Source organism: Chlorocebus sabaeus, chromosome 1 (genome assembly GCF_047675955.1).
Source record: "Chlorocebus sabaeus isolate Y175 chromosome 1, mChlSab1.0.hap1, whole genome shotgun sequence".
NCBI lineage: Eukaryota > Metazoa > Chordata > Mammalia > Primates > Cercopithecidae > Chlorocebus > Chlorocebus sabaeus.
In genome coordinates, this window is record NC_132904.1 from 51340374 (window position 1) to 51365787 (window position 25414).

Consider the following 25414-nt stretch of genomic DNA (forward strand, 5'->3'; position numbering starts at 1 on the left):
CGCACCACTGCACTCCAGCCTGGGCAACAGAGCGAGACTCCATCTCAAAAAAAACAAAAACCAAAAAACAAACAAAACGAAAACAAAGACACATACAAAAAACAAAAACAAAAACAAAAACAAAAAAACAAAACCATTGCTTCTGTGATTTTTTAAGTTTTCTTGATTTTTTTTTTTTTTTTTTTTTTTTTTTTTTGGTGAGATAGAGTCCTACTCTGTTGCCCAGGCTGGAGTACAGTGGCACAATCATAGCTCACTGCAGCCTTGAACTCCTGTGCTCAAACAATCCTCCTGCTTCAGCATCGCAAGTAGCTGGAACTACAGGTGTGTGTCACCATACCTGGCTAATTTTTAAATTTTTTGTAGAGACAGGGTCTCCCTATGTTGCCTAGGCTGGCCTCAAAACCTGGACTCAAGTGCTGCTTCTACCTTGGCCTCCCATAGTGCTGGGATTATAGGTATGAGCCACTATGCCTGGCCATTTCTGTGATATTTTTGATGCTTGATTTGTCTTTGAGCCAAAGCTCTGAGGGCTGGCTGTTGGGCTTCCCTGAAGCCTTGAACATATCTTACTGTGAGCTTACAACTTTGATTTTGAGTCTTTAGATTCTGGGGTCTAGACAGGTGGCCATGGTGAAGCCTGAAGACATACATATGTCCACAATGTCTAGGCTGCCAGGTGTAGGGCAAACCCAACGTATCCTCCCTGGCCAAGCTATGCCTCCTGTTTATGTTGGGTAGGGTCGGACCCTCCAGGCATCCTCTTCATAGCTCTGCCCTCTCTCCTAAGCTCTAGACCTGGTATGTAAATTCAGGACCCAGATGAGCTCCACCCTTTACAGCCATCCTGGATGCCATATGGGTACTTGGGACCCAGGATGACTGAGAAGACAATAGAGAGAATTCCTGTGTTATTTTAAATTTATGCTGTATTAAATTAATAGATAACCATAAAATGTCAGAGTCATTTCTAAGCAAGTTAAAATACTGAAATATTAATCACTAAACATAAGTTTAAGTTTGTCTATTTTAGCATCTTGTTTTTATGTGGTATAGAAAAACTAATTACATTTGTGTCTGTTAATTTAAAAATTTATCTACAAATACTGATATAAAACAGTTCAAAATTACTTTCTAGGTTTTTCACTAGAAATTAAGGTTACTAAGAGTTAAAATTGTAATTAACATACGTAATTAAAATTACTAGATATAAGTGAAACAATTGTGTATACCGTGTGTAAGAAAAATAAGATGTATTTTTAGTTGAAAGGATTATGAAGGAGGCATGAGAATGTGATTTTTGTTAAAAAGAAAGCAATTTTGTTCAGAGGTTTTTAAAGGTTGTTTTAAGTTGAAGAGATTAAAAAAATGATAAAACTGAATGGATATAGAAAACTGAGGAAAGAAAGAAAATTGAAAACAATTATAAGAGTTTATAAAAGGTTTACAGAAATGTTGTGTGGTGAAAGCTGATTGAGAAGAGATGAATTAGCATTTCCATTGTGCATACTACACTCAGACTTCCAGACTGGTGGAATGCACAAATGGGAAAATAAAAAATCGACTGGCAAAGGTTACAGAAACGTCTTATCTTCCTTGGCCTAAGACTCTTTCATTTGCTTAGCTTAAATTCTACCCTGCTTGAAATACATCAGCTCTCTCCCATTGAAGTGATAATGAGAAGTCCCATGCGCCCTGAAAAAAGCAGCTCACAAACCAGCTCTCCTTAAAGGTGGTTTTCTAAAAAAAAAAAAAAAAAAAAAAGGGGGTATTTTTAATTATTGCCAAGGCCTTACAAGCTTCTCAATAAAAATTCTAAGTTAACTGAGGATTCTTTTAACAGCTAGAGACATCAAAGATCACGGTGTCCAACTTGGAGACTTTGTTTATTGGACACCATCAAATAAAGCACTCCTTCCAACCACATCGAATGGACCACATCAGGCAGCCCTGTCTGCATGGACATCTTCATCATCGGAGGTCTTCAACACCTTGTTCTTCAGACCAGGACAAGAAGTAGATGAAATATTTATTTGGTTACCTTCAGGAACAGGAACACTTTTCAAATTGTTTTGTTAATAATTGTCCTTATTGTTTATCATATTTTTGATACTTAAATTGATAATACCTTATATTTCTGGATGCCTAAGGTTAACAACAAAAAAACCAATCATGACTTAAAATTTTCCAACATAATGTGGTTCCTTTGTCAGCAGATGGACCTCATGGAGATTCCCTTGGTTTATCCCTTTGTGTTGCCAATGAATTCAGTCTTGGGACCTCACTTTGATTCCTTTTTTTTTTTTTTTTTTTTTTAAAGATGGAGACTCACTGTGTCGCCCAAGCTGGAGTGCAGTGGCACCACCTCGGCTCACCGCAACTTCTGCCTCCTGGGTTCAAGTGATTCTACTGCCTCAGCCTCCCGAGTAGCTGGGATTACAGGCGTGTGCCACCAAGTCCAGCTAATTTTTGTACTTTTAGTTGAGACAGTGTTTCATCATATTGGCCAGGCTGGTCTTGAACTCCTGACCTCATGTGATCCAGCTGCCTCGGCCTTGCAAAGTGCTGGCATTACAGGCATGAGCCACAGTGCCTGGCTGACCTCACTTAATTCTTAAGCCACACTCCCTTCCCTTTTTCCCTTGACATGGGGCAGATTACCTGGAAATTAGCCTTTCCAGCAACATGGAAGAAATTTAAATCTAAAATATTAATGATCAATGCTTTCAGAAGAGAAAGATCTCTATCAAAAGGGGCAAATGAAGAAAGAAACATACTTCAGAGCAGTCTGAGCTATATGAGGTTTGCAAAATGTATCAGGCCCAAAGAGACATGAAAAACTTCAGTCATACCCCACTTCCCCCCCACCCCCCCCCACTCTCTCTCTCTCTCTCTCTTCTCTCTCTCTCTCTCTCTCTCTCTCATACCCTGAGGGCAGTTGTTTAAAGGCATTTTGATCGTTCTTTTCTTCCCCATAGTTTTCTGAGTAGCTGTCTCGTCTATTATCTTCACGTTCCTGGAATATATGATACAAAGAATAATGTATAATCAATCAATAGCTTATGTTATTTTTATATAAATTATTTGTAAACAACTTGACAACTACCTCTTTTTTCCTTTAAAAATCCACTTTTAAGCGGGGCACAATGGTGTATGCCTATAATCCCAGCTACTTGAAAGGCTGAGGTGGGAGGATTGCTTGAGCCCAGGAGTTCCAGGCCAGCTTGGGCAACATGGTGAAACCCCATCTCAAAAAAATAATCCATGTTTTACTGCTGCTAACTACAGCATATATTTAAGGCACCTTGAATCTATGCTCCCAAGTTGTAGTCCTCAAATTTGGCCCAAATAAACTCTTTACTTATATTAATTTTGCCTCAGTTTCTCCCTTAGGTTGATTCTCTCAGTGTATGGTTTGTCTTTTCATTTTCTTAATTCTGCCTTTCGAAGCTCAAATGGTTCTAATTTTAGTTAAGTGCAATTTATTTATTTTTTTTCTGTTATGGCTTGTGCTTTTGGTGTCATGTCTAGAAACTATTTGACTAATCCAAGGTTGAGACCATCTTTGCAAAAATTATGACAGTGAGAAAAATCTAACATAACTGACTCTATCTTGCTTCTAACCTCACAAGGTGACCGTAGCTGTCTTTGCTCTTTCTTGGGCTTAGGCCAAGCTTACTAATGGAAGAATTTAGTTTGTAGTTTAACCTTAAAGCAAAGATGATAATAGCCCCTTCGGTCCCTTTGGTTCAGGGACCAAAACACCCTTTGTAAAAACTAATGAAAAGCCATAGAATTAGAATTATGGGAGAGGCCTGAATTCTGCTAACACATATGCATAGTTAAAGATAAGTAATCATTGTATACTGCTCAGGAGTCACATGGGGTGGTCACAAGATTGGTAATTTCCCTAATTGCCCCTATAGATAACATTGTTATTGTAAAACCTGAGACTGGTGTTTGAAATATTTTTCAGACTTTGCATTCCAGTGGAACAACTGATGCTACCTGGACTGGTGACCCACACCCAGGAACTGTCTCTGCACAAAGATAGTCTCAATATCTGTCTGATTTCCTCCCCAACACAACCAATTAGCATTCCCCATTCTGTAGCCCTCTGCCTGACAAATTATCTTTCAAAAACCCTAGCCTCCGAATTCTCAGGAAGATAAACTTAAGAATTATCTCCTGTCCTCTCACTTGGCTGACCCTGTGAGCAAACTCTTTCTTTGCTGTGAAAATCTGCTGTTCTCAGCGCATTGGCTTTTCTGAGCAGTGGGCAAGATTAATTCCTTGAGTGATTACAAGGTCATGATAATTTTCTCCTCTAACTTTTTTTTTTAGTGAATTTAGAGTTTTAGTTTCTATATTTAGGTCCATGTAACCCATTAGGGTTAATTTTCTCTTGTATGATGTGTGGCGATGATAGTGGCAGAAGGAAGACAAATCCTAGGCAGACATGGGGCGGGTCCCTGGTGAAACCTGACCTTCAAGCTGAAGACAGTTTAAAGCCCAGCTACAAGTCCTGGGTAAATTCACAGACCAGACTGAGAGCCTCTCTTCCTGTTTGGCATCCTTTTTTCTGATTGATCTCTGCCCTTCACCTATTTTATATATACCTACCCTTCCCTAATTGGTTTTTTACACTGTTGTGCTCATCTGGCCTTTTTTGCATATTCACAAAGCAATCAGCATGCACTGCTCCATTCTGAGTCCATAAAAGACCTGTACCCAGCCACAGTGAGAGAGAGACCACCTGACTTTGGATAGGGGACCACCCTTGCATCCCCTCTCTGCTGAAAGCTGTTTGTCACTCGATAAAATTCTTCTGCACCCTCCTCACCCTTTGTCAGTGTAACCTCATTCTTCTTGGACATGGGACAAGAGTTCAGTACACACTCAACACAAGTACAAAGAAGGCTGTAACACTGTGGACCTCTGCCTTCCACTGGCAGAGGGTAGCCTCCCCACGCAATGGGAAGCAGTGGTAGGGCCAAGCCAGCCCTGGAGCCATGGGGCTGGAGCCGGCCAACAGAACAGGGCTGACAGAGCTGTTAATGTACTTCCATCTGTTGGGCTACAGACGGCAGGACTAAAAGAGCTAATTAGCATGCTGTAACACCCCCTCTGGGGCTTTGGGGTTGTGGGCACCACTGCCTGGATGCTACTGTGTTCCCCTCAGTTCAACACACCTTGTCCAGTGACAAACCCTGCACAGAGCCCACTCCTGTGCTGGTGCTTGGAACAGCTGTCCTGACCCCACACTTGCTCACTCACAAACCCCCTTCTTCCAGGGGCTGAGCACCTAGTTGTGGTGGCCATGGGATCCATGCCAGGATAAAAGTCAGGTGTGGCACAGCAAGCCAAGTAGATGGGGCATCTCCTGTGGCAAATCCAGGCCTGAGCAAGGCCTGGGAGGGGTATTGCTGGCTGGAGGTCTCTGGCTGGCAAAGTGATGGAGAAAAATCTGGCATTAGTAAGGATGTAAGTTCTTCTTCTTCTTCTTCTTCTTTTTTTTTTTTTTGCATATGAATATCCAATTGCCCTGGCACCAGACCCCATTTTTTGAAAAGACTATCGTTTCTTTGTTGAATTTTCTTGGCACATTTGTTGAAAATCAATCAATCATGAATATAAGGGTTTATTTCTGTACTCTCATTTTTATTTCATTGCTCTGTATGCTTAGTTCTGTGCCAATACCACACCATCTTGATATCTTGATTCCTGTAGCAGTGCATTAAGATTTTTTGTTGTTGTTTATTTAGTTTGTTTCTGTTTTTTTTTTTTTTTTTTTTTTTTTTTTTTTTTGAGGCAAGGTCTCATTCTGTTGCCCAGGCTGGAGTACGGTGGCATGAACATGGCTCACTGTAGCCTCAATCTCCTGGCCTCAAGCTATCAAGCGTTCCTCCCACCTTAGCTTCCCAAGTAGCTGGGACCACAGGCATGTGACCCCCTCATCCTGCTAATATTTTTTTCTTATTAAAAAAATTTTTCATGGGTAGAATTGGGGTCTCTCTATGTTGCCTAGGCTGGTCTTGAACTCCTGAGCTCAACCAATCCTCCTGCCTTGGCCTACCAACGTGGGGATTACAGGCATGAGCCACCACTACTGGCCTATTTTTATTTTTTTGTAGAGACAGGGTCTCAAATGTTGCCCAGGCTGGTCTCAAACTCCTGAGCTCAGGCAATCTGCCCACCTCAGCCTCCTGAGTAGTTAGGACCACAAGCATGCACCACCCGGCCCACTTTTTAAATTTTTGTAGAGATGAAGTTTTATTATGTTGCTCAGGTTGGTCTTGAACTCGTGAGCTCAAGTAATCCTTACTCCTTGGCCTCTCAAAGTGCTGGGGTTATAGGCGTGAGCCACCTGCCTGACCTAAATTTTTAAAAATCTCAAAGTGTAACTTCTCCAATTTTGCTTACCTTTTTCATAAATCTTTTGGCTATTCTAGATCTTCTGCATTTCTATGCAAATTATGGATTATCTTGTCAATTTCCACTAAAAAAGTCTAATAGTATTTGCCAAAAACTGAAACTTCTGAGATTTTTACCCTATTGCAAGCTAGTAAGTTTCAGAAAAAAGTCTTCAGACCTCTGCTTTACCCTAACATTCCAGGTCCTTATGTTTCAATTTAAATCTACTTTTCTCTTATTTATTCCTTTTAATTGCTCATTGTTCCCCTTATAAAGATACTTACTTTTAGCCATTTGTATGTCTTTGATGGTCTCTCCATAGGAATATTCTTTGCTATTATCTACTTATGCATGAATCCTATTCTTTAAGGCCCACTTTAGACATCATTCCTTTCCTTTCCCTTTTCTGTACTTCCCTGATCTCTTCAGTTAGAAACATTTTTTTGGTATCAAATTTATCAAAATAAATAAAAATAAGTAATCTTTATCTGTCTTCTCAAAAATGAAAAAAATAAAAATAAGTAATCTTATGTCTGGATGCAGTGGCTCATGCCCGTAATCCTGGCAATTTGGGAGGCTGAGGCAGGTAGATCACCTGAGGTCAGAAGTTCAAGACCAGCCTGGCCAACATGGTGAAACCCCATCTCTACTAAAAATACAAAAAGTTAGCTGGGCATGGTGGCACATGCCTGTAATCCCAGTTACTCAGGAGGCTGAGGCAGGAGAATCGCTTGAACCAGGGTGGCGGGGGTTGCAGTGAGCGGAGATTGCACCACTGCACTCCAGCCTGAGCAACAGAGAGACTCCGTCTAAAAAAAAAAGATCTTCATCTCTGTCCTCCCATAACACATTATTTCTACCTTTGACCCAACTTAATTTTCCTTTTATTTAGTTATACATCTTATTTTGTCAGTATATGTATAATATCATCTGAATCTCTTAGTATTCTTTTTTTTCCAGTTTTGTAGAGAAGCCTTGCTATGTTGCCCAGGCTAGTCTCAAACTCCTGTCAAGTTATCCTCCCGCCTCCCAAAGTGCTGAGATTATAGACACGTGCCACAGTGCCCAGCTCTTTTGGTATTCTTACACAGGGTCTTGATTAATAAATGTATTCGCTGAATAGGGTTCGAGTTATTTTTGCGGGTGATTTTCCTGTTCCTGCCATTAGATGGCAGTGCTCAAACCTAGTAGTGCAAAGAAATACCAGGTTTTAACAATTAAATAGGATTCTGGGTCTGTGGTCTTATCTGCTTTGAAACAATATTGCCTTAGCATGCTATAATACAAACTACCAAATGATCTTGTTTATTCACTGCTACTATATGAAACTTCTCTTTCTGTATTGACCTCTTTGGTGTGTGGAAGACTTTCATTAAAGTTCTGAACCTTAGCCTATGCAGTCAGCTAGCATTTACAAATCATTATGTAGAGCAGATTTGTGATTGTCTAAATTAATGGCATTACCTACCAAATGTATAATTGTTACTAGTGCTACTACATTAATATTTGAAAGATTATCTTTTTTTTTTTTTTTTTTTTTTTTTTGAAACGGAGTCCTGCTCTGTCGCTCAGCCTGGAGTGCAGTGGCACAAGCTCCGCTCACTGCAAGCCCTGCTTCCCGGGTTCACGCCATTCTCCCGCCTCAGCCTTCTGAGTAGCTGGGACCACAGGCGCCCGCCAGCACCCCTGGCTAAATTTTTTGTATTTTTAGTAGAGACGGGGTTTCACCGTGTTAGCCAGGATGGTCTGGATCTCCTGACCTCGTGATCCACCCGCCTCGGCCTCCCAAAGTGCTGGGATTACAGGCGCGAGCCACCGTGCCCGGTTGGTTAATTCTCTTTTAGAGCAAAGAACAGTAGAAACTTTATTAGATTTTATATTTTCTCCCAACCCCCATTCTCTTTTGTTTTTGAAGAACAGCAGAATGAAATGAGCTCCAGGACCCATCGAAGTAGGGTATGATGGTTTGAACAGATTCCAGCATGGAACAAAGTATCCATATTTTGCCTGAAGTCTTTCATTCATATGATTCTTCTAATGCTTCCCGGAAAATTCCAAGAACTTGATGTGAAATCATGCTTAACAGAGCACCCACTTGGCCTATGACAGGTGCATTAGTCCATTCTTGCACTGCTATAAAGAAAAGAGTGCTAATTCGCTCACGGCTCTGCAGGCTGTACAGGAACCCCGAGGGCTTCTGCTGGACTTCTGCAGAGGCCTCAGGAAGTTCAGAATCATGGCAGAAAACCAAGGGAAGCAGGCACGTCCTATATGGCGGAGGAGGGAGGGTGGGGGAGGCGCCACACACTTTTAAATAACAGATTTCACCAGAACTCCCTATCACCAGAATGGCAAAAATGGGGAAATCTACCCCCATGATCCAACGACCTCCAACACTGGGGATTACAATTTGACATGAGATTCAGGTGGGACACAGATCCAAACCATATTAGCAGGGTTAGAATAACTTTTTTGTTTTCCTACTAAGTGTTGGGCTTATTTGTAGGGTGAGTAGGGTAAGCCAAATCAAACTATAGTATACATAGTATTTTTCATATAGTATACATATTATTTTACATGTAATAATATGAAAATAATGTGTCTAAAGGAAGGTGAGTGGAAACTCTACAGCAAAATACCAGACTCTTTCTTTAGAAGAGGATGGCTTCTATTTTGATATAAGAAAATGGTTCCCGTTTGACGGACCTCATTAGCCCTAACTTGGACTACAGAATGACTTCTTTTGAGCAGAGCTTATAGGAGAAAATTTTGATAAGTCAAGACTGATGACGTTTTTGTTTTTTGCCTGAGAATTTTCTCAGTTTCTCTGAGAAACTGTATCACAAAATTACTATTAGATTGCTCTTATGTAGACAACTTGAAATTATTGGCAATTTCCAATTTAGCAAAATGTTGGCTATAATAACTTAGTGAATTATGACAACAACCTGTTTCTTTTAGCTTTCTGACATCTAAGTGTTCTTACAGGACAAAGATGAAGCTGTAATTGTCTAGCTCAACTGCTCATCTCCTTAGCATAAACACTGATTTGGAAAATACTTTGCGTATCACATGGTAGGAGCCTGGGAATGTTCTCATCCAAACTAAACAGTGGTTAAAGGTTTTTCAACAAAGTTCTTGCTCCAGTATCTGTTTTCATACCCAATTACTCAAAACAGATCCTCTTCCTCTTTGCTTCCTCTCCTTGCAATGCCCTTCCCTCTCTTCCCTAAACTGGAGAACTTACTTATGCTCAAGATTCAGCGCAAGTGTCACTCCCAGGTGAAGGCTTTCTCAACAAGGCCGCGGGGAACAGCCGGTTACTCCCTATCCGCTCCCAGAGCTCAGGCAAGCAAGCAGCTCGGCGTTTATCAGAGAATAATGGGATTATCTACTTTCCTGTAGGTCTCGCCCCGAGGGTGTAAGCTTCGAGGGCGGAGACTGTGTCTTTTACAATTTTTCCCGTTTTTATTGTCCAGCCAGCCCAGGCAGGTGACTCTCGATGTTTCCTAGGCAGCCAAACTGAAGGAGTTTCAGCTGGCATACGGGTTCCCGCCAACCGAGCGTTTAAAAATAAGCAGCGGGGTACACTACGGAACAGAGGGTGTCCCTCACGACGACCGACTCTCATCGGTTCCAGTTGGTCCACGCCGGCAGAAGCGATTTTGGGGTTTGCTTTGATGAGGAAAACACTTTCCCTGAAGAGTCCCTGAGATATTTCTCCCACTCTGTGACCGAGACACTGTCCGCTTTTCTCTAACGGTGACAGGAAGTCAATGGGAAAACGTGGGATTCAAAGGTTTGAAGGTAACAGCCCTCAGTCACTCGGGATCCAGGCTCGCGGTTGACCCACGCTGATGTCTGTCAGGAGAGGTCGCGCTGCGCCTTCCCCTCCGCGCCGCCAGCCCACAGGCTAAGATCCCACCGGAGGCCGCCACTCCCTCAACTGCCTTGTCCCTCGGTACCCCGCCCACTCCTGGGAGGGGAGCACCGTTCTCGCGAGAACGCGGCTGGCCTCGCCTCTTCGGATTGCGCGCTCTCGCGAGAAGAGGCTGAGGAACCGGCCTGCAACCTGCCAGGGCGGCTCTGGTACGCGCAGCCGCCTCAGTGGCAGCCTCCACAGCCGCCTCTGGAGGGATCTGGCTGAGGAGGAAGTGGCGGTGTCACTGGCCTCGGCCTTTCCCCCAATCTTCTGTGGGCACTGAAGGGGGACTACAGGTTCGACAGTGAGTGGACTCAGCTGGGGAACTCGACGGGGGCGGCGCGGGAGGCTGGGCTTGGCTGGGGCGAAAGAGGAAAAGGGCGGAGGGGCCAATCTGGGCGTGAGAGCCAGGCTGCTGTGGCAGTGGTCTGGGCGACCGGACCCTGCTCGGGGACTGTGGGTGGCGTTTTGGGCTCCGGCCACGAGCACCCAATTAGGAGAGGCCGGGATAAGACTTGAGTTTTGCGGCTGCTGCTTTTGGGTTGGGAGTCCAGAGGCCTTTCCCCGGGGATGAAGGCGATACTCTCATCCCTTTCCAGGGCAGAACAACCCCGTGCCCCGCCCCTTTCCTGTCATCTCAGACGAACGCAGTGACATCCTGAGGAGGGCTCATCACAATAGGGAATAAGGTGGTGGGCAGCCTCCCTCTGGGTGAAGAGGAGTGATACCCCACTAATGTGCTGCGTGGTTTTATGCTGTAACCGTTTTACGTGTGGTAAAGCTTTGTTTTCTTAAAACTTGCACGGAAGAGGTTCCGGTCTTTCTTCTTCAGATGCAGGTGCCCTGACACCCTTATCTTTGGGAATGGGGCGGGGGAAGGTGAGACATCGGTTAGTAATTTGTTAGTGTGGGCCAGTGTGACTGTTCCTGGGCCTCACAGATTTCAGCTTCTGCTTTCTCGTCAGTATTGAGTCTGTGATGAAAAGTCAGTAGTCCAGACATGCTGAAAGATAGAGCTTTACTTGCTTGTGGCTTTGTGCACTTAGCAAACGAGATTATTTTACGAAGATTTATTATCTTTCAGAGTTTTCATGCTTTTTATTTAAATTAGCAATCTAAATGAAACAGCACAGGATATTAGTTGTATTTGTACAACTGAGTTCCTTCCCGTCCCTATCCTCCCAACCCCCGAAGTACACAAATTTGATCAAAATGTTTTAGAGAGGGGGTTAGGGATAAATTTTCAATGAAAGAGACTGTAGAAATCGGAATAAGAGATATAATAAAGAATGCAGCCATAAGGGCCAAAAGAGTTTCTGTGTTAGAGAGCCTGTCCAGGATTGAAGTTCAGGCCTGAAACCCAGGTCTGAAGTTGTCATTTGAATATAAAGCAGAAAGCAGTAGAAAATACTTGGGAAGGGATTTGGAAATGAACTAAGACTGGTTAAAAATAAAAAAAAAAAAGTGAGAAGAATTATTTCTGATGGTATAAATGTGTTTTATAAATGTTTCCAACATTTCTCAGCGTGTATGACCTAACTGCTATTATATTAATACATACAAAGTAGAAAGGAAGGTTCTAAAGGGTGGAATGTGGTAAGGAACCACCAGAGAGTAACAGTGTTCAGACAGAAAAGCTTTTAGTGTTTCAACAATGTTTTTGTGTTCTTTCATCTTTTTTCTCACTCCCAAAAAAGCTTTCAGATGGACTTTTAACCCTATGTAATTATGTTACCCTTCCACAAGTCTGAATCTTTCTCACTCCTTCTAAGCTGTGTGAATTTTTAAAATTATTAACTATGGAGTTGCAAACCACTGTGGTCTGCTTTTGGCTTTTTATAGTAGGTGACTTAGGGAAGTATGGAAGTGATATGGAATATATTATGCACCTTTCAAAGCCATAGCATGAGCAACAAACTCACATGCCTTTGGGTACTAGTTAGATAATGAAAATGAGGGAAATGCACTATGCCTTATCAGAGAGACATCCAAGTCTGAGGTCCCCCTAATCAGTGCCATATATGAATATGGACCCCATCTTCATCATTCTCAAGAGAAACCAGAAATCTAGATTTTTACATTCAGTGTCTTGCGTCTTAAAAATATTGGCAACTAATTAAAACCATTAAAAATATCATGTGGCTGAATCAAATTCAAACCTGTCTATAGTTGCATTCTCCTCTCCAGTTTAGAAGCTCTGTTATAGATTAAAATTAATAAATTTTATGACTGGAAAAAAAGGAGGTTTAAAGCAAGTTTGGAGTTCCAAACTTAAGGGGTCTTGGGAAAAATGTCACGTCTAATTGAAAACAGTAGTTAAATTTAATAGCCTTTAAGTATGGTAGGACAAATTGAACTGGTATTTACTATAAACATTCTAACTGTGGAAATAACTGAAGAAAAAACATCTCAGTATTTGTGGTTTAAGAACTGAGAGTTCTGAGCATAGCTGATTTATAGGTATCTTATACAGAAATCGGATTATTTAGAAGCTCTGTTGTACTTGCAGCCAATATATAAAATTAAATACAAAACACCATCTATAGTCCATTTCAGGATTTGAATGTTTATTATTTGCTGTGCCATCCCACATTGTCTTTCTAGGCATTGACTTTTACTGGAAGAAGTACTGATCCCTTGGATTTTATTCCATGCCAGATGGAGATTGGAGGGGTTTGGCAACAGGGTGGAAAGAAATGGGTGGAGAAATTGTGATGTGAAGCAAACATTCTTGTGCCCCTTCCTTACATTGTTTAAAGGATTGATTTGTGTTAATTTTTCTTGTAAGAAGGATAGGTACATTAATTGATTAAACTTAGTGCCTTATACATAGTAGAGTGTAATGACATGTATGGAATTGACCTTTGTGGATTAAGCCTCATTTACCCATTAATGTAAAGTAATTTAATCACACAATCTGATTCATACCTAGTTGAGTTATGGGGAATGGGAGTGCTAGAGGTCAAACCTAAGTAAGAGGTGGTTTTTAGGCATATAGAGGGCAAGTTAAGAGTCTTCACTGGGGATAAGGGTGAGAGGAAGTTAGGTAAGGGAGAGAATTTTGAAAAGGTGGGTGAAATGACTAAGTACCCATTTGTGTATTGTGCAGTTTTACGAAGAGGTCTGCCTTTTGTAGCTAAATTTATCATAACTTGTGCAGAGACTACATAGAATACTGCTTTTTAATCAGGACTGCTTTGGGAATTTGCAGACTTGATTTTCTTCATTTTAGCTCAGTCATCTCAGGCCAAGCTAGGCTAATATCTGTTCATTCAATCTTTGCCTCTCTCTGAAATAGGAAATGAAAGAAGAGGAGATAAATATTGTGTTTGTGAGATGCTCCTGTTGAAGAGCACTACTTCTGAGGAATTTGTTTTATATTTGAGAAGATTGTGCTTGTTGAAGGGGGAACCATTATTTTTGTCTCTAGATGTTTCTACCATGACTCATAAAGTAGGAAGTTCTTTTTTGGAAATAGCTTTCAGCTTCTTCCCATGCCCTGAGTGGCCATCCCAAAGGAGGATTAGGGGAGGCTAGGGGAAGGGATTGAGTATACTTTTGTTCAATGCCTTATGATTCAATTTTTGGGACTCTGAATTCTTAGGCTATACATTGTCTATTCATTTGTATGTTAGGCTTATCTGAGCAGGCTGGACTACTAATACTATGAGGGAGAAGATAATGGAATGCCTGCAGTTCTAACTGGGTAAGTTTAATTTGCAGTTGAAGTAATAAGGGTTTTTGCACATTGGATTCAGTTATATTTTTATTGTCATCTGTTTGGATCCTTTATTTTTTGTTGATTCTGAACCAAAAGTAAGGTGGGTCAGGAAGGTACAGATGTTACCTTGTTTTGTTAATGGAGAAAGAACTATTAAAATATTTCCTCCTTTTTAATAGAGTCTTCATCACGGTTCAAGTCAATGTTGCATTTCCCTTAATATATCTTACTCTCGTTTACTTTGAGATCTTTGAAACTGAGACCTAGTTTGCTAAAGAATATAGCAATCAGCCAGGCAGGCGTGGTGGTTCATGGCTCACATCTGTGATCCCAGCACTTTGGGAGGCTGAGGTGGGCGGATCACAAGGTCAGGAGTTCAAAACCAGCCTGGCCAACATGGTGAAACCCCATCTCTACGAAGAAATACAAAAGTTAGTCGGGCGTGGTGGCAGGTGCCTGTAATCCCAGCTACTCAGGAGGCTGAGGCAAGGTTGCAGTGAGCTGAGACTGTGTCATTGCACTCCAGACTGTACGACAGAGTGAGACTCCATCTCAAAAAAAAAAAATGTAGCAATCTATAACTTGAAGATGGAAGGTGAACAATCAATTTAAAAAGATGCTCTCTGAAAGGATTGAGAAATTGTCAGGTAATTGGGAATACAATGAGCTGAGTATTTGAAATAGTAGAAACTTGAACATAAAGAGGAATGATTTTAATTTAAATATGTAACCTTATGTCACAGTAGATTTCTGAAGATTGTAAATTATCGTTGCCAATAAAAGCATCTTTCTGGCCAGGTGCAGTGGCTCACGCCTGTCATCCCAGTACTTTGGGAGGCCGAGGCGGGCGAATCACGAGGTCAGGAGATCCAGACCATCCTAGCTAACATGGTGAAACCCTGTCTCTACTAAAAATACAAAAAATTAACTGAACGTGGTGACATGTGCCTGTAATCCCAGCTACTCGGGAGGCTGAGGCAGGAGAATCACTTGAACTTGGGAGGTGGAGATTGCAGTGAGCCAAGATCATGCCTCTGCACTCCAGCCTAGGTGACAGAGCAAGATTGACTCCGTCTCAAAAAAAAAAAAAAAAAAAGGAAAAAAAAAAAGAAAAATCTTTCTTCACCCTGTTAATAGTTTAATTATGTTATTCTGTTTAAATGTAAGGTATCTGATTATATGGTGCTTATTTTTGTCTTTGTGGTTGAAATGAGTGATCTATTAGTAATTTTGGTGACAACTTGAAATTATCGTTTAGTATTTAGCTCGGAATAAAAGTCTGTTATAGTGAATCACTGATTGAAGTACTTGTTTAGAAACTATGAAAAATACTTTTCTAAGGTCATTTTATTTACTTATTTTGTTTATTTTTCCCTCCACCCACGGAAGCTGTAGGAACTAAGGTCATTTTAAATTGTAATCATACCTTTCTGCCTGAAGTGTCTTATTTAGCATCATTTAGATCTGAGTTTAAAGCCCACTGTTAGCTCTATGACAGTAATGTTAACCTCTCTGAGCCTTTGTTTCCTCACATGAAAAATGTATATAGAACACAATGGTCAGGGATTTTTCTTGTTTTTTTGTTGTTGTTGTTGTTTTGTTTTGTTTTGTTTTGAGACAGAGTCTTGCTCTGTCACCCAGACTGGAGCGCGATCTTGGCTCACTGCAACTTCCACCTCCTGGATTTAAGCAGTTCTCCTGCCTCAGCCTCTCTAGTAGCTGGGACTACAGGCTCACACCACCTCGTCCAGCTGATTTTTTTTCTTTTTTTTGTATTTTAGTAGAGAATGGGTTTTACCGTGTTGCCCAGGCTGGTCTCGAACTCCTGAGCTCGGGCAGTGCGCCCACCTCGGCCTCCCAAAGTGCTAGGATTACAGGTATGAGCCACTTCACTTGGCCAATTGTCAGGGATTTAAGGATGAAATGAAATAAAAGTATATAAAAGTGCTATTATAAATAGTAAAATGATGTATAAGTTGTTAGCACTTTGTTTCATGTTTACGCTCGGAAAATAGCATACTGGCATCATTGCCTCCTCCTCCCACCTCTCTATCGCCAGTGATCTTGAAACACTTCCATTAGTTAGGTTTACATTCGCATCTGACTGTCTCACTTGGAGAGGACAAGTTCAACTGACTATTTGCAGCCTTGCCAATATCACTCCTCCAATGAAAATTACAAAGCTTTTTCTTTTTTCTTTTTACTTATTCTAGTAAGCATTGAACAATAGGAAGCTCTTTTTCTTGTTTTTCATATTGGCATCTATTGGCTGATATCTGGTATTCTGTGTAATATGAATGCTAGTTAGAAAAGTAGGCAAAAGGGAAGAGATTAGAGTAAAGAGAGAGACTGTGTGGCATTTTAAAAATTGTCTTTTGGGATAATGTTATCTACCTTTAAAAAACCATTTTTATTAATTTAGATTATTTTCCTTTAGCATATTTGACTATTATTGCTTGTAGCACATGAGTAGAAAATTATCTTGGGTTTTCTATTTGTAGACTACATGAAATGTCAGCTTAAAAATAAATGTCATCCTAGGAAATCAACTGGGTTTGGAAAAAAATAAAAGATAAATAAAAATAAATTTTAGTGCTCAGATACCTGAGAAAGAATCTTGGGTACAAAATTGTACAAGTGTTGTTATGATTTTCTTGTTTTTGGGTGGCATACAAATAGTGCTGGATTGTTTTAAGGGTAATTACTTCATTCAGGAAAATTTTATACAGTGCAGGCTTGAATTTGATTTTTCTCACATCAAGAAAGCAAGCGATATGATCTGTTTCTTTCAGCTCTTCATTTGTTCATTTAGAATTTTCTTAGAGAAGACCATAACCTCCTGTAAGATGGTTAACTGCGAGACATTCTTGTTTCTTCCTTAATTTTCCAAATTGTTGGAGTTTCTCTTTTAAAGGAGAATAATTATTAGAGAGACTAGTGGGATTATGAAACTATAATAACTGAAAGTAACTTTAAAACCATTAATACTCCAATTTTTGGAAGAGAAAACTAAAGTGCAAATCAAGCCCCTTAACTGATTTTCATCAAAGATAATGGCAGGCAGTAAGACGCCTAAGACTAGAATACAAATCTGCAAGTCTCCTGATTTGGAATAGTTTGTCCAGTGATCCCGCTAGTGGGTTGCATGTGCTTCTGGGGATATATGAAAAACTTGTTCATTGTGCTGTATGAAGAAAACAATAGAACTTCCATTTATTTTTTACAGTATCCTTTTTAAGTTTCCATTTCATGTGTGTATGTACTATATACATAATACTGGTGTGATAGTATATGTGCATTGTTTATAAATATACATATATGCAGCTGTCCGTGTTACTCGAACTCAACATATTAAGAAAAGGAAAAACTGCCATATTTTAAAGTGGTATGGCATCTTTGATCATCTTTGCTTCCCTAGTGAATGATATTATTTGACAGTAGACTGGAAGAGTTTTTTGTTTGTTTGTTTGTTTGTTTGTTTTTGAGATGGGGTCTCATTATGTTGTCCAGGCTGGCCTTGAACTTGTGGGCTCAAGTGATCCTCCCACCTCAGCCTCCCAAGTAGTTGGGATTACAGGCACATACCACCACAGCTTGAATGGCTGTTAATTTTGAAATTGTTTTATAATGAGTACTTTGAAAAATTTCCTATAAAAATAGATTTCTTTGGAGTAATTTCTTTCTGACTATAAAAGTAATGTGCATTACATACAACTGGGGACATTTAGCAAAGGGCAAAGAAGAAAATGGTACCATAATCCCATGCCTCAATGATAATTGCTTCCAGTCACAAATATATGTGTGTACACAGATACATACACACATGAATATTACATACACCCCTTATTTATTTATTTGAAGTATGTAAGTCATTACATGGTTCAGATAGCTAAAGTATATCAAAATTACATCCCTATTTTGATTACATCCCTATTACCTTCACCCCAGTCCTACTCTGCCCATATAGGTAACGATTTTGATTAATGTTGTATTTATACTTTGAGTTTCTTTCACAAAAATAAATACATGTATATTTGTCTTTGAATATATGTACATATTTTAAAATTTCCCCTTTATGTCACACAAGGTAGTACAATGAATATTGCTTGTTCTGAACCTACCTGTTTTTTGCTGTTGTTGTTTATCCTAACAGTGTATTTTTGGATATTGATCTAGTATTCTATTGTGTGGATGCACATAGTTTATTCAGTTAGCTTCTTTTGATGCACATTCAGATTGTTTTAGCCTTTTCCCATTACAAATAATACCACAGTGAATATATTTGCCGATATTTTGTGGAATATTAGTGGACTTGTATCATCTTTGAAGTAGGACTAGTAAGTGTATGTGTAATATTGTTGGATATTACAGTATTCCTTTCTACAGGGGTTATATAATTTGTGTTTTTCCTTTTATTTATTAGTTTATTATTATTATTATTTTTTGAGACAGGGTCTCACTCTGTCACCTAGGCTGGAGTGCAGTGGCATGATCACCCCTCACTGCAGCTTCAGCCTCCCAGGCTTAAGTGATCCTCCCACCTCAACCTCCCGAGTAGCTGGTACTACAGGCCTGTGCCACCATGCTCGGCTAGTTTTTATATCTTTTAGTAGAGATGGGGTTTCACCATGTTGCCCAGCCTGGTCTCAAACTCCTAGGCTCAAGTGATCTGTCCACCTCAGCTTTCCAAAGTGCTAGGATTATAGGCGTGAGTCATTGCGCCAGGCCATCATTTGTACTTTTCATTGGCAGTGTATGCCAGTATTGAGAATGCTTCTCCACAGCTTCACCAGCAGAGTATATGGTCAAACTTGGAGGTGTTAATTTGCATTTCTTTTATGAGTGAGGTTGAACATATTTTTATGTTTAAGGCCATTTGCCTTTATTTTTCTGAAGATTGCCCATTTCTTTGTGCATTCTCTGTTTTGGAGAAGAGAAGTTGTCTTTTTCTTTCCTTCTTTAAGGAGCTCTTTATATACTGTGATATTATTCCTTTTAAAAAAAATTACTTGTTTTTAAAACTTTATTTTTTTCTGTGCTTTTTGCAAGTAGTGGTGTTTTTCATAGGCAAATAGGAAAGGCTTTCTCTCCTTCCCGGTTGTCAGTTAAATCACCCATGTTTTTTCTAGTATTTGTATGGTTCCAGTTTTTACATTTATATAGATGATTCATTTGGAGTATATCCTAGTATGTGGTATGAGGTATGAATCCAGTTTCATGTTTTCCTGAATGTTTATTCAGTTGTTTCAATGCCATTTATTAGTGTCTGTCTTTTCTCGATGACTTGAGCTATCACTTTATCATATATTGAAGTTCTTTATGTTTTAGGGCTCTGTTTCTGGGCCTTTAATTCTCTTCTATTGGTTGGTTTGTCTATTCATGCACCACAGACTTTTAGTTATTGAAATGAGCCTTAATTCAAAGATCTTTGAATATGAGAACATTTTTAATTTTATTAAAATGGAACACTGCCTATAGTACCAAGACACAAAGACGTGTAAAATGTTTCTTTGTGAGCAAATATTTTGTCTCAGGGCAAATTTTAGATTCCTTAAACTTTTCAGACAGTGCAGACATAGAACATTTCCATTATCACACTGTTGTGATAATGGAAAGTCCTATTGAGCAGTGCTGCAGTCTGGCACTTGAATCATATTTAATAGAGCTGTTACTAGCCTGTTGAATTGATGGCTGATAGACAAAAATCTGAAAGGAATGGAAGGTAAAGGGAATAATAGGTTAAAATGGAACAGCATAATAAACATTATATGAAAAAACATAAAAAGGCATCATGGAAGGAAAAGTATTGTTTAAAATATTGTCTGACTTTGTTTAAAGGGTGTTGCTTCTTAAGAGTTGACTGTAATCTCATTTGATTTAGGCATCAGCTTCAGGAGCATTGCCTGTATTAACTGATATTATGTCAAGATGGTTTACTTCAACTAAGGTGTTTCTGGTTTTGAAGTCAACACTTTTTGGTCATAGTAGAAAAGTAAAACATTGTTATTTCTTTAGGATATTAAAAAATATGCCTTTTGAGTTTTAAGAAGGTAGCCTATAAACTAAACAACGTCTAGTTACTTACAATGCTAATCATGTAATGTAGGTACTTTGTAAATGCTTAAAACATGGAAAGATTTTCAAACATTTATTAAGCTGTTTGTGATGGGAAAGAAACAAATGAGTAACACTTCATTTATTGAAGTGTTAATGCCTTAATTAAGAAGTCAGCAAAATTTGAATAGAAATTCTATAAAAGTGATAAAATCAATTAGCACAAAGATTTTATATCCAAATCACCTCTGGAACATCAAGGGTTGACTGAGCTGACTTTGGAAATTTTAACATCTTGGCGAATTAGAGATCATCCTTTAAATAGACAACAGGGCTGGGTGTGGTGGCTCATGCCTATAATCCCAGCACTTTGGGAGGCCGAGGCAGGAGGATCACTTGAGGTCAGGAGTTCGAGACCAGCCTGACCAACGTGGTGAAACCCTGTCTCTACTGAAAAGAATACAGAATTAGTCAGGCGTGGTGACACATGCCTGTAATCCCAGCTACTTGGGAGGCTGAGGAAGGAGAATTACTCGAACCCGGGAAGCAGAGGTTGCAGTGAGCTGAGATTGCACCATTGCAACCCAGCCTGGGTAACAAGAGCGAAATTCCGTCTCTAAATAAATAAATAAATAAAAACAAATAAATAACAGATCCTAATTTTAATGGGAATACCATGCAGTTTTATTAAATCTGTTTGTTAGAGTCTCCCTAGCAGTTATCAAAATGCCTGAAAGTTGCTAAGTACTCAATAAATAGATTTTGAATGAAAGAATAAATTAATTTTATTTTATTTTAAAAAATCTTTTTAATTTTTAAATTTAATATAATTTTTAATTTTTAGACCTGGGGGTCTCGTTTGGTTGCCCAGGCTGGCCTTGAACTCTTGGGTTCAAGTGATCCTCCTGTCTCAGCCTACCAAGTAGGTGGGATTACAGGTGCATGCCACCATACCTGGCCACTTTAATTTTATGTGGTGAAATTAGATACATACAATTAAATCGGTTACAAAAATACCCTGAATAAAGTTCTCAGCTAAGCTTGTCTTGTTTTAACTGTAACAAATCAGAAAAGGACAAGGCTTAACAATTGAAAGGGCTTCTGTGAGATTTAAATAGGCACATCTTTGAAGAATGTTTCAGGGAAACTTAGGACTTGTTTGGTAATATCTTGAAAAATGTTTTCAGGGATATGATATTTTCTCTCTTTTATCCCCACTATCTTGATATGTATTTCCTGAGAGCATTAGAAATTGAATTGTTATAGGTTTTGCTTATTTGAAAGTAAGATTCACGTGATTGGTGCTCTTTGCCATAACTAAAACATGAGTACAGGTATATGACAGTATTCTTTTAAGACAAACAACTAAAAGTTAAAGACTGCTTATAAATCTTTGTGATTCTTATTTCCTCTGCACTAGTAAATTATATTAAGTGAAATGTCCTTCAGTTTCTTTCTTCTTCTTCTTTTTTTTTTGTTTTTGTTTTTGAGATGGAGTCTTGCTCTGTCGCCCAAGCTGGAATGCAGTAGCGTGATCTTGGCTCACTGCAACCTCCACCTCCCAGGTTCAAGCGATTCTGCCTCAGCCTCCTGAGTCGCTGGGATTACAGGCGCCCGCCAACATGCCCGGCTAATTTTTATATTTTTAGTAGAGATGGGGCTTCACCATGTTGATCAGGCTGGTTTTGAACTTCTGACCTTGTGATTCACCTGCCTCGGCCTCCCAAAGTGCTGGGATTACAGGCGTGAGCCACCGCACCCAGCCTCTTTCTTCTTAATGTAGTTAACATTTTGTAAAAGCTTACGTACAAATTGTACTAGTCTGAGGGGACACAAACCTGAATCATACTTTGTTCTTGCCCTCAAGGATCTTATAGTCTAATGGGGGACATGTGGCAGAAACATATTCTATCAGTGCATATGTAGTGCCTATATTTAAGCAATCCTAAAAAATTTACAAAACTGCACTTAAGCAGTAAAATTAAACAAGGAAAAAAATTTCTGTAACACCATCACCTTGAAACACTTTTTAATAAACCTTCCCCAATATTATCATTGTGAAAATAATATGTAGAAAATTCAAATACTATGAAGAGATACAACAAAAAGTAAGTCTCCTTATTCCAGCATTTCCTCAGAGGCAACTAGTTTTAGTTTTATATGATATTTCTAGACATTTTATCTTAACATATACAAGCATGGATGACTGTGTGTGTGTATGTGTATTTAATTTTTTAATTTTCTTTTTTCTTTTTTTTTGTTTTTTTCTTGTGTGTAAATATGGGATTGCATAATGCATATCTGTATCTTGCTTTTTAGCTTAACAATATATTTTGAAATATTTTCTGTAACATCATCTATATATCTCATTTTTACTGGTTTCATGATATATTGTGCAGATTTTTAACCTCTTAACTTGATGAACATTTAGATTGGTTCTAGATTTTTTCTAGGACAAATAGTACTGTATATCATGTCAGGGAGAGAAAGGAGATGTATTCATTTTGTGTTAGTGTAGTGGTATGTGTAATTAAACAAGGGCTGAGCAAAATCTTAAAACCTTTAGTATGAATGAACTAATGAAATATACACAAAATTTATATTAGGTTGCCTACTAAAGAGAGTAAGCATTGTGCCTAGCACTGTGTTACATAAGGTATCCTGTCTAACACTTTGGTGGTTAAAATAATAGTAGATTTTAACCACCAAATAATGAGAATTGTGTTATTTTCTTCATTTCACATTTAAGGAAATTGGGGTCTTGAATGTCAAGAAACTTTTACAAAGTTATACAGGTTTTTTTCTGATTCTAAAACCTCTTCGTTACTCACTATTGTGGCAGAAGTAGAAATGAAAACTCACCAGTTTTCTTTATCCAGTGGATGGTAATGGGACAGTGTGATTGGGGTTTTTGATCAAAAAGTGGTTTCATTATGCCTTGCTAATATATTTGATGCTTTAAAGTATTAATTAAAATCATCACTGGTTTTTTCTTTTAAAATTTAAATGCAATAAAATTATTTCTTTCTGATATACAGTTCTGTCAGTTTTGATAAAAGCATACAGGTGTTTACCACTACCACATTTAAGGTACAGAATAGTTCATCATTCACCAAAATTACTTTGTGCTGTCCCTGTGTAATCTCTTCAGCCTTAACTCCTGGCTGATCTGTTCTCTGTCTTTATAGTTTTGCCTTTCAATGAATGTCATAGAAATGAAATCATATGGTATGTAACCTTTGAGTCTGGCTTCTTTCACTTATCTAATGCTTTTAAGATTCATTCATGTTTTGTGTGTATACAGTAACTTACCTACCTTTATTATTAGATACTGTCCCTCCTGTCTCCGAATCTCTTTTCAATTTTCTTCAGTCTTTCTTGCTCTTTATTCTGTGGATTGGTTAATTTCTATTGATCTGTTTTCCAAGTTCCCTGATTTTTTTTTTTTTTAATCTCCATGTGCCATTGTACCCATCTAATTTTTCATTCTAGTCATTGTTCTTTTCAGGTAGAGCCGAATTTCCATTTCTTTTGACAGTTGCCACCTCTCTACTGAGATGCCCTTTGTGTCAATCATAAAGACAGTGCTCTTCTGTTAGTTCTTTGTATAGACTTTTTCTTTAATTGTTTGAATATATTTATAATAGGTGCTTTGAAGTCTTCGTTTGCTAAATCTAACATCTGGACCAACTTGGAGTCAGTTTCTGTTTTCTGCCTTTTACTGTTTTAATTTTTTCCATGTCTCATAATTTTTGGTTGAAACCTGGGCATTGTAATATTTTTATGAGGATTTGTTGTTGTTATTTTGTTATTGTTTTAGAGAATGTTAACTTGCCTGGATTCAAACTGCAAACTTGTTTCCCCTGCAGTGTATAGCAGCTGCCATCTGTGCTTATTTCTTACTTCTTCCAACTACTTATTTTTTTAGCTTGTTTTCCTGGGGATCAGGGCAAAGGGAAGGCTTTCCTGCACCTCTGTAATTTGGTGGTCAGCCAAGAATTTGGGCAGAGATTATACTCACATTTTGGAATTCACCCTCTTTCTGGGTTCTTCTGGGAGTTCCCTCTTAATCTCCAGTTTACCTGCTAGTGGTGGTCTTTGTCCTCTGATACCCTAACCAGTAAGGGATTCAGCTTTCTACTACTGGAAGTGTATACAGTTGGGGAATACATTCAGCTTAGAAAACATCAAAATCATGTCTTGTGCCATGCAGCTTTCAAGGGTAGAGTTCTCTACGGTCTCTGCCTGCTTTTTCTACCTGGTGTCTCTCCCCTACCTCCCATACATGTGTATTTTAGCTATCAAGTCAGGGATTTGAGCAGAGTTTATGCTCAGATTTTGGGCCTCACCTTTCTTTGTTTCCTTCACTTCCATTACGTCTACCTGAAATTTCAGCTCTGAGGTTTTCTCTGCCACTTTGAGCTGTGTGGCTTTCTGGTTTCCTTCACCATATTTGTGAGGGATGGGGAGGCCACTCAGCAAAAAAACTTCAAACTGAACTCATGATTCTGTTGCTTCTAGTTGTAGTTTTTCAAGAGTAAGCTCTTTTTTCACTGCTGTCTGCTTTTGGACACTTTCCAGTGCCTTTAAATAGTTGTTTTTTATAGTGTACCCAGATTTAAATAATTGCTTTCTGTTGGAGATGTGCATGAGCACTTCACCTGGCTGTGTTTGCAAGAAGTTTCTTTCCATCTGTCTGATCTCCTTTTCTTTTAAAAGTTGCTTCCACCTTTTCTTTGTCCTACATTATTATCTGTGATAGTTTGCAATTCCTCAAGCTCTTTCAGTTCTTGATGTCGCTAAAAATGACTGTTCAGTTCTCTGTCAATTAATTTTTGGATTTATGTTACACTCCATGGGAGAATTTAGAGTAGATTAGCAATCAAGAGGAAATTATAAACATTTTCATGATGGTTATATCCATATCATACATTTTCTATGTTTTTGGTGGTACAGTCTTTCTTTTGTTCCTAAGGATAGAAGCTCATCAAGTGATCTTTAAGTTTCTGGTCCTTAAAATTCTTCCTTCATGTAGACCCCTCTTAAGGCCTTCTTTGTAGTTAGTACAAAATTAACTTTGTGAGCATTCAGGTGTTTGCTCTTTTGTCTGCCAGTATCAAGTGATTAATTTGTTCTTTAGGGCTATCTCTCCTCCTTTTGGTCCTTTCCACATACAGAATGTCACTTTAGGTCATTTAGCTGACTCAGGTGTCATCTTGGCTTCCTCCTGGTCAGTATTTACCATCCACATATTTGGATATTTGGACTTCTGTAGCTGAAGGCAACCCTTCTTGTCTGATTCT

The 25414-nt window shown here is 39.1% G+C and overlaps 1 protein-coding gene and 1 long non-coding RNA gene across 7 annotated transcripts in view; one reads left to right on the forward strand and one right to left on the reverse strand.

The window, feature by feature from the left end:
• Positions 1-1795: 1795 nt before the first annotated feature.
• Positions 1796-10359, reverse strand: LOC103239859 (uncharacterized). The gene is made up of 3 exons (XR_499688.3): positions 9662-10359; positions 2928-3016; positions 1796-1997 (listed from the first exon to the last, which is right to left on the reverse strand). It is a non-coding gene; the product is annotated as an uncharacterized lncRNA (long non-coding RNA).
• A 93-nt stretch (positions 10360-10452) lies between these two features.
• Positions 10453-25414, forward strand: part of BTBD10 (BTB domain containing 10) — a 76676-nt gene continuing 61714 nt past the window's right edge. The window contains exons 1-2 of one of the 6 annotated variants that reach the window (XM_073018182.1): positions 10454-10640; positions 15839-15934. The gene's annotated coding sequence lies outside the window, so the exon portion shown is untranslated. Of the gene's footprint in view, positions 10641-15838; positions 15935-25414 lie in introns of all 6 variants that reach the window. The other 5 variants (XM_073018186.1, XM_008006415.3, XM_008006382.3 and 2 more) reach the window with 5 other exon arrangements.